This window comes from Lolium rigidum, chromosome 3, assembly GCF_022539505.1.
Source record: "Lolium rigidum isolate FL_2022 chromosome 3, APGP_CSIRO_Lrig_0.1, whole genome shotgun sequence".
Classification (NCBI taxonomy): Eukaryota; Viridiplantae; Streptophyta; class Magnoliopsida; order Poales; family Poaceae; genus Lolium; species Lolium rigidum.
Window position 1 is genome coordinate 178,372,884 of NC_061510.1, and position 7,799 is coordinate 178,380,682.

Sequence of the window (7,799 nt, forward strand, 5' to 3'; positions counted from 1 at the left end):
GGAGATCAAGACACGCTGCAAGGGGAGTCTCCACAATCCAATCTCTTTACTTTGTTTTTGTCTTGCTTTATTTTATTTACTACTTTGTTTGCTGCATTATATCAAAACACAAAAAAATTAGTTGCTAGCTTTACTTTATTTACTGTCTTGCACTCTATATCAAAAACACACAAAAAATTAGTTACTTGCATTTGCTTTACTTATTTCAACATGTTTCCTTTTAATTTTACTGTAAAAGATATACCTGTGGGACAAGGGTCTATAATTGGAAGAGATAATATAGAAGAATTTTTCACCCATATTAGTATGCATGAAGATCTTAAAGATATACCCCTTGCAAAAGCTGTCCCTACTTATGAAGATGCCTCTGTTTGTTTGGTACGCATGATGGAAGCTAGATTTATTAGTCTCAACCCAATGATACAACACATGTTTCTTACACTTTCTGATATGGAGCGGGGAGAGAAGAGAAATTTTGTTCTAAAAGTCTTAGTGCGGGAATTTGCAGATATAGCTAAAGAAGCTAGAAAAGTTTTTAGTAAGCATGAAAGGCTTGGTACAATCACCGACTTTAAAAGAACACTTGAAAAAATGGATATGGATAGAATTAAGTACACTAATAATGTCAATAATGGTGGGGAGATTAAAGCACCAATACCATGTAAGCTCCTAGCGATGCATGAAGCTCTAGATAATAATTATGCTTGGCTTGTTCCTAAAAATTTGTTTGATGAGAGCAGCAAGCCCAAGACTAATGAAAAGGGAGCCGCTGAAACTTATGTATCCAGCATACTATGCATGGTTGAGAAAACTCCCAACACCCCCGGTAATAATGTCGATGCATCATCTCCTGATAACACTTGATATACACTTTCTGCGCCTAGCTGAAAGGCGTTAAAGAAAAGCGCTTATGGGAGACAACCCATGTTTTTACTACAGTATTTTTGTTTTATATTTGAGTCTTGCAAGTTGTTTACTACTGTAGCAACCTCTCCTTATCATAGTTTTGTGCATTGTTGTGCCAAGTAAAGTCGTTGATAGTAAGGTTCATACTAGATTTGGATTACTGCGCAGTAACAGATTTCTTTGCTGTCACGAATTTCGACCTGCCTCCCTGTAGGTAGCTCAGAAAAATATGCCAATTTACTTGCGTGATCCTCAGATATGTACGCAACTTTCATTCAATTTGGGCATTTTCATTTGAGCAAGTCTGGTGCCTCAATAAAATCCATCTTTACGGACTATTCTGTTTTGACAGATTCTGCCTTTTATTTCGCATTGCCTCTTTTGCTATGGTGGATGAATTTCTTTGTTCCATTAATGTCCAGTAGCTTTATGCAATGTCCAGAAGTGTTAAGAATGATTATGTCACCTCTGAACATGTTAATTTTTATTGTGCACTAACCCTCTAATGAGTTGTTTCGAGTTTGGTGTGGAGGAAGTTTTCAAGGATCAAGAGAGGAGGATGATACAATATGATCAAGGAGAGTGAAAGCTCTAAGCTTGGGGATGCCCCGGTGATTCACCCCTGCATATTTTAAGAAGACTCAAGCGTCTAAGCTTGGGGATGCCCAAGGCATCCCCTTCTTCATCGACAACATTATCAGGTTCCTCCCCCGAAACTATATTTTTATTCCATCACATCTTATGTGCTTTGCTTGGAGCGTCGGTTTGTTTTTGTTTTTGTTTTGTTTGAATAAAATGGATCCTAGCATTCATTGTGTGGGAGAGAGACACGCTCCGCTGTTGCATATGGACAAATATGTCCTTAGGCTTTACTCATAGTATTCATGGCGAAGGTTGAATCTTCTTCGTTAAATTGTTATATGGTTGGAATTGGGAAATGCTACATGTAGTAATTCTAAAATGTCTTGAATAATTTGATACTTGGCAATTGTTGTGCTCATGTTTAAGTTCTTGCATCATATACTTTGCACCCATTAATGAAGAAACACTTAGAGCTTGCTAAATTTGGTTTGCATATTTGGTCTCTCTAAAGTCTAGATAATTTCTAGTATTGAGTTTTGAACAACAAGGAAGACGGTGTAGAGTCCTATAATGTTTACAATATGTCTTTTATGTGAGTTTTGCTGCACCGGTTCATCCTTGTGTTTGTTTCAAATAACCTTGCTAGCCTAAACCTTGTATCGAGAGGGAATACTTCTCATGCATCCAAAATCCTTGAGCCAACCACTATGCCATTTGTGTCCACCATACCTACCTACTACATGGTATTTCTCCGCCATTCCAAAGTAAATTGCTTGAGTGCTACCTTTAAAATTTCCATTCTTTACCTTTGCAATATATAGCTCATGGGACAAATAGCTTAAAAACTATTGTGGTATTGAATATGTACTTATGCACTTTATCTCTTATTAAGTTGCTTGTTGTGCGATAACCATGTTCCTGGGGACGCCATCAACTACTCTTTGTTGAATATCATGTGAGTTGCTATGCATGTCCGTCTTGTCTGAAGTAAGGGAGATTTACCACTCATATTGGTTAGAGCATGCATATTGTTAGAGAAGAACATTGGGCCGCTAACTAAAGCCATGAATCATGTTGGAAGTTTCAGTTTTGGACATATATCCTCAATCTCATATGAGAACATTAATTGTTGCTACATGCTTATGCATTAAAGAGGAGTCCATTATCTGTTGTCTATGTTGTCCCGGTATGGATGTCTAAGTTGAGAATAATCAAAAGCGAGAAATCCAAAATGCGAGCTTTCTCCTTAGACCTTTGTACAGGCGGCATGGAGGTACCCCTTTGTGACACTTGGTTAAAACATGTGTATTGCGATGATCCCGGTAATCCGAGCTAATTAGGACAAGGTGCGGGCACTATTATTATACTATGCATGAGGCTTGCAACTTGTAAGATATAATTTACATAACACATATGCTTTATTACTACCGTTGACAAAATTGTTTCATGTTTTCAAAACCAAAGCTCTAGCACAAATATAGCAATCGATGCTTTCCTCTTTGAAGGACCTTTCTTTTACTTTTATGTTGAGTCAGTTCACCTATTTCTCTCCACCTCAAGAAGCAAACACTTGTGTGAACTGTGCATTGATTCCTACATACTTGCATATTGCACTTGTTATATTACTCTATGATTGACAATATCCATGAGATATACATGTTACAAGTTGAAAGCAACCGCTGAAACTTAATCTTCCTTTGTGTTGCTTCAATACCTTTACTTTAATTTATTGCTTTATGAGTTAACTCTTATGCAAGACTTATTGATGCTTGTCTTTAAGTACTATTCATGAAAAGTCTTTGCTTTATGATTCATTTGTTTACTCATGTCATTACCATTGTTTTGATCGCTGCATTCATTACATATGCTTACAATAGTATGATCAAGGTTATGATGGCATGTCACTCCAGAAATTATCTTTGTTATCGTTTACCCGCTCGGGACGAGCAGAACTAAGCTTGGGGATGCTGATACGTCTCCGACGTATCGATAATTTCTTATGTTCCATGCCACATTATTGATGATATCTACATGTTTTATACACATTATATGTCGTATTTATGCATTTTCCGGCACTAACCTATTAACGAGATGCCGAAGAGCCGCTTGTTGTTTTCTCGCTGTTTTTGGTTTCAGAAATCCTACAAAGGAAATATTCTCGGAATTGGACGAAATCAACGCCCGTGGTCCTATTTTTGCACGAAGCTTCCAGGAGACCGAGGGGAAAGGAAGTGGGGCCACGAGGCGTCGACACCACAGGGCGGCGCGGCTCGGGCCCCGGCCGCGCGGCCCCGGTGTGTGGGGCCCTCGTGTGGCCCCCCGCGTTGCCCTTCCGCCTACTTAAAGCCTTCGTCGCGAAACCCCCAGTACCGAGAGCCACGATACGGAAAACCTTACTGAGACGCTGCCACCGCCAATCCCATCTCGGGGGATTCTGGAGATCACCTCCGGCACCCTGCCGGAGAGGGGAATCATCTCCCAGAGGACTCTTCACCACCATGGTCGCCTCCGGAGTGATGAGTGAGTAGTTTACCCCTGGACTATGGGTCCATAGCAGTAGCTAGATGGTTGTCTTCTCCTCATGTGCTTCATTGTCGGATCTTGTGAGCTGCCTAACATGATCAAGATCATCTATCCGTAATTCTATATGTTGTGTTTGTCGGGATCCGATGGATAGAGAATACTATGTTATGTTGATTATCAATCTATTACCTATGTGTTGTTTATGATCTTGCATGCTCTCCGTTATTAGTAGAGGCTCTAGCCAAGTTTTTGCTCTTAACTCCAAGAGGGAGTATTTATGCTCGATAGTGGGTTCATGCCTCCATTAAATGCAGGACGAGTGACGAAAGTTCTAAGGTTGTGGATGTGATGTTGCCACTAGGGATAAAACATTGATGCTATGTCCGAGGATGTAGTTATTGATTACATTACGCACCATACTTAATGCAATTGTCTCGTTGTTTTGCAACTTAATACTCGGAAGGGGTTCGGATGATAACCTGAAGCTGGACTTTTTAGGCATAGATGCATGCTGGATAGCGGTCTATGTACTTTGTCGTAATGCCCAATTAAATCTCACAATACTCATCATATCATGTATGTGCATGGTCATGCCCTCTCTATTTTTCAATTGCCCGACTGTAATTTGTTCACCCAACATGCTATTTATCTTATGGGAGAGACACCTCTAGTGAACTGTGGACCCCGGTCCATTCTTTACATCTGAAATACAAATCTGCTGCTATTGTTCTTTACTGTTCTTTGCAAACAATCATCATCCACACTATACATCTAATCCTTTGTTACAGCAAGCCGGTGAGATTGACAACCTCACTGTTTCGTTGGGGCAAAGTACTTTGGTTGTGTTGTGCAGGTTCCACGTTGGCGCCGGAATCCCTGGTGTTGCGCCGCACTACATCCCGCCGCCATCAACCTTCAACATGCTTCTTGGCTCCTCCTGGTTCGATAAACCTTGGTTTCTTTCTGAGGGAAAACTTGCCGCTGTACGCATCACACCTTCCTCTTGGGGTTCCCAACGGACGCGTGCTGTACGCGTATCAATGGTCATATTATTTTTTGTGAAGATGCTTCTAATATTGTTTCGCATCCTGATAAGTCTAGGAAAGCCAGTGTTCCTATGCTCTCTGTTAGAATTGGTGATCATTGTTATTATGGTTTATGCGACATTGGTGCAAGTATTAGTGCCATTCCTTATGAGCTTTATACGGAGATCATGCATGAAATTGGTTCTTGTGAACTTGAAGATATTGATGTGGTTATTCGGCTAGCTAATAGAGAAACTATCTCTCCTATTGGTATTGTTCGAGATGTGGACATTCTATGTGGTAAGATTACATATCCTGCTGACTTTTTGGTACTTGGTTCTGCTGCTAGTAAGTCTTGTCCTATTATTTTTTGTAGACCTTTTCTAAATATTTGTGGAGCTGTTATAGATTGCAAGAAGGAAAAGATTGTGACTAAATTTGCTGGTGAATCTTATGAGTTTAATTTCTCTAAATTTGCCAAAACTCCTTATAAAGCTGATTTGCCTAATAATGATTTTAGAGTTGAACAATGTGCGTCTATTGCTCTTGCTCCTAATAATCCTTTGCAGCAACATTTGGATAATAGTGAGAGTGAAGTCTTTAGGGAAGAAAGAAATGAGCTTGATGAAATTTTCCTTCGTCAACCTATTCTTAAACATGACTTGCCGGTTGAAGATTTAGGTACAACACCACCACCAAAGGAAGATCCTGTTTTTGATTTAAAACCGTTGCCTCGATAATCTTAAGTATGCTCATATTGATGATAAGAAAATATATCCTGTTATTATTAGTTCTAAGCTTTCAGATATTGAGGAAGAAAGGTTATTGAAAATATTGAAGAAACACCGAGGAGCTATTGGCTACACTCTTGATGACTTAAAGGGGATTTCTCCCTCTATTTGCCAACATGCTATCAATATGGAAGATGATGCGAAGCCTGTTGTTGAACATCAGCGTCGTCTAATTCCGAAGATGGATGGGTTAGTCCTGTGCATTGTGTTCCTAAGAAAGGAGGAATGACTGTTGTGCCTAATGATAATGATGAGCTCATCCCTCAAAGAGTAGTTGTAGGGTATAGAATGTGCATTGATTATCGAAAAGTTAATAAGGTTACTAAAGATCATTACCCTTTACCTTTTATTGATCAAATGTTTGAAAGGTTGTCTAAAAATACTCATTTTTGCTTTCTTGATGGTTATTCTGGGTTTTCACAAATTGCTGTTAAAACTAAAGATCAAGAGAAAACCACTTTCACTTGTCCCTATGGAACTTATGCTTATAGGCGTATGCCTTTTGGTTTATGTAATGCTCCTGCTACTTTTCAAAGATGCATGTCTGCTATTTTTCATGGCTTTTGTGAGAATATTGTAGAGGTATTCATGGATGATTTCTCTGTCTATGGGAATTCTTTTGATAATTGGTCGCGAAACCTTGATAAAGTATTGCAGAGATGTGAAGAAACTAACCTTGTTCTTAATTGGGAGAAATGCCACTTTATGGTTAATGAAGAAATTGTATTGGGACATAAAATTTCTGAGAGATGTATTGAAGTTGATAGAGCTAAAGTTGAAGCAATTGAGAATATGCCCTATCCTAGGGATGTTAAAGGTATTCGTATTGTTCTTGGTCATGTTGGGTTTTATAGGAGATTTATTAAAGATTTCTCCAAGATTTCGAAGCCTCTTACTAATCTTCTTCAAAAAGATGTACCTTTTGTTTTTGATGATGATTGTAAGGAAGCTTTTGAAACTCTAAAGAAAGCCTTAACAACTGCTCCCGTAGTTGAACCTCCTGATTGGAATTTGCCTTTTAAAATTATGTGTGATGCTAGTGATTTTGCTGTAGGCGCTGTTCTTGGACAGCGAGTAGATAAGAAATTGAATGTTATTCATTATGCTAGCAAAACTCTTGATGCTTCTCAAAGAAATTATGCTACAACTGAAAAAGAATTATTAGCTGTAGTCTTTGCTTGTGACAAGTTTAGATCCTATATTGTTGATTCAAAAGTTACAATCCATACTGATCATGCTGCAATTAGATACCTTATGACAAAGAAAGATGCTAAGCCAAGGCTTATTAGATGGGTGCTTCTCTTGCAAGAATTTGATTGCATATTATAGATAGGAAAGGTGCTGATAATCCTGTTGCTGATAATTTGTCTAGATTGGAAAATATTACTTATGATCCTATTCCTGCTAATGATAGTTTTCTAAATGAACAATTGGCTGTAATAAAGGTGAGCTCGCGAGATAGTCCTTGGTACGCTGATTATGCTAACTTTATTGTATCCAAGTACTTGCCTCCAACCTTTTCAGCTCAGCAAAGGAGGAAATTCTTTTATGACTTGAGGCATTATTTTGGGATGACCCACACTTATATAAAGAAGGAGTGGATGGTATTCTGTGAAGATGTGTTCCTGAATATAAACAACAGGAGATATTGAGTAAATGTCATGGTAGTGTTTATGGAGGACATCACGCTGGAGATAGGACCGCGCAAAAGGTTCTACAATCAGGTTTTTATTGGCCAACTCTCTTCAAAGATGCAAGAAAGTTTATCCTATCTTGTGATGAATGTCAAAGGGTTGGTAATATCTCCAGACGCAGTGAAATGCCTATGAATTATACTCTTTTTATTGAACCAATCGATTGTTGGGGATTTGACTTCATGGGTCCTTTCCCTTCTTCAGAAGGTAACACTCATATACTTGTTGCTGTTGATTATGTTACTAAATGGGTGTAGTTTATACCTCTACAAAGTGCG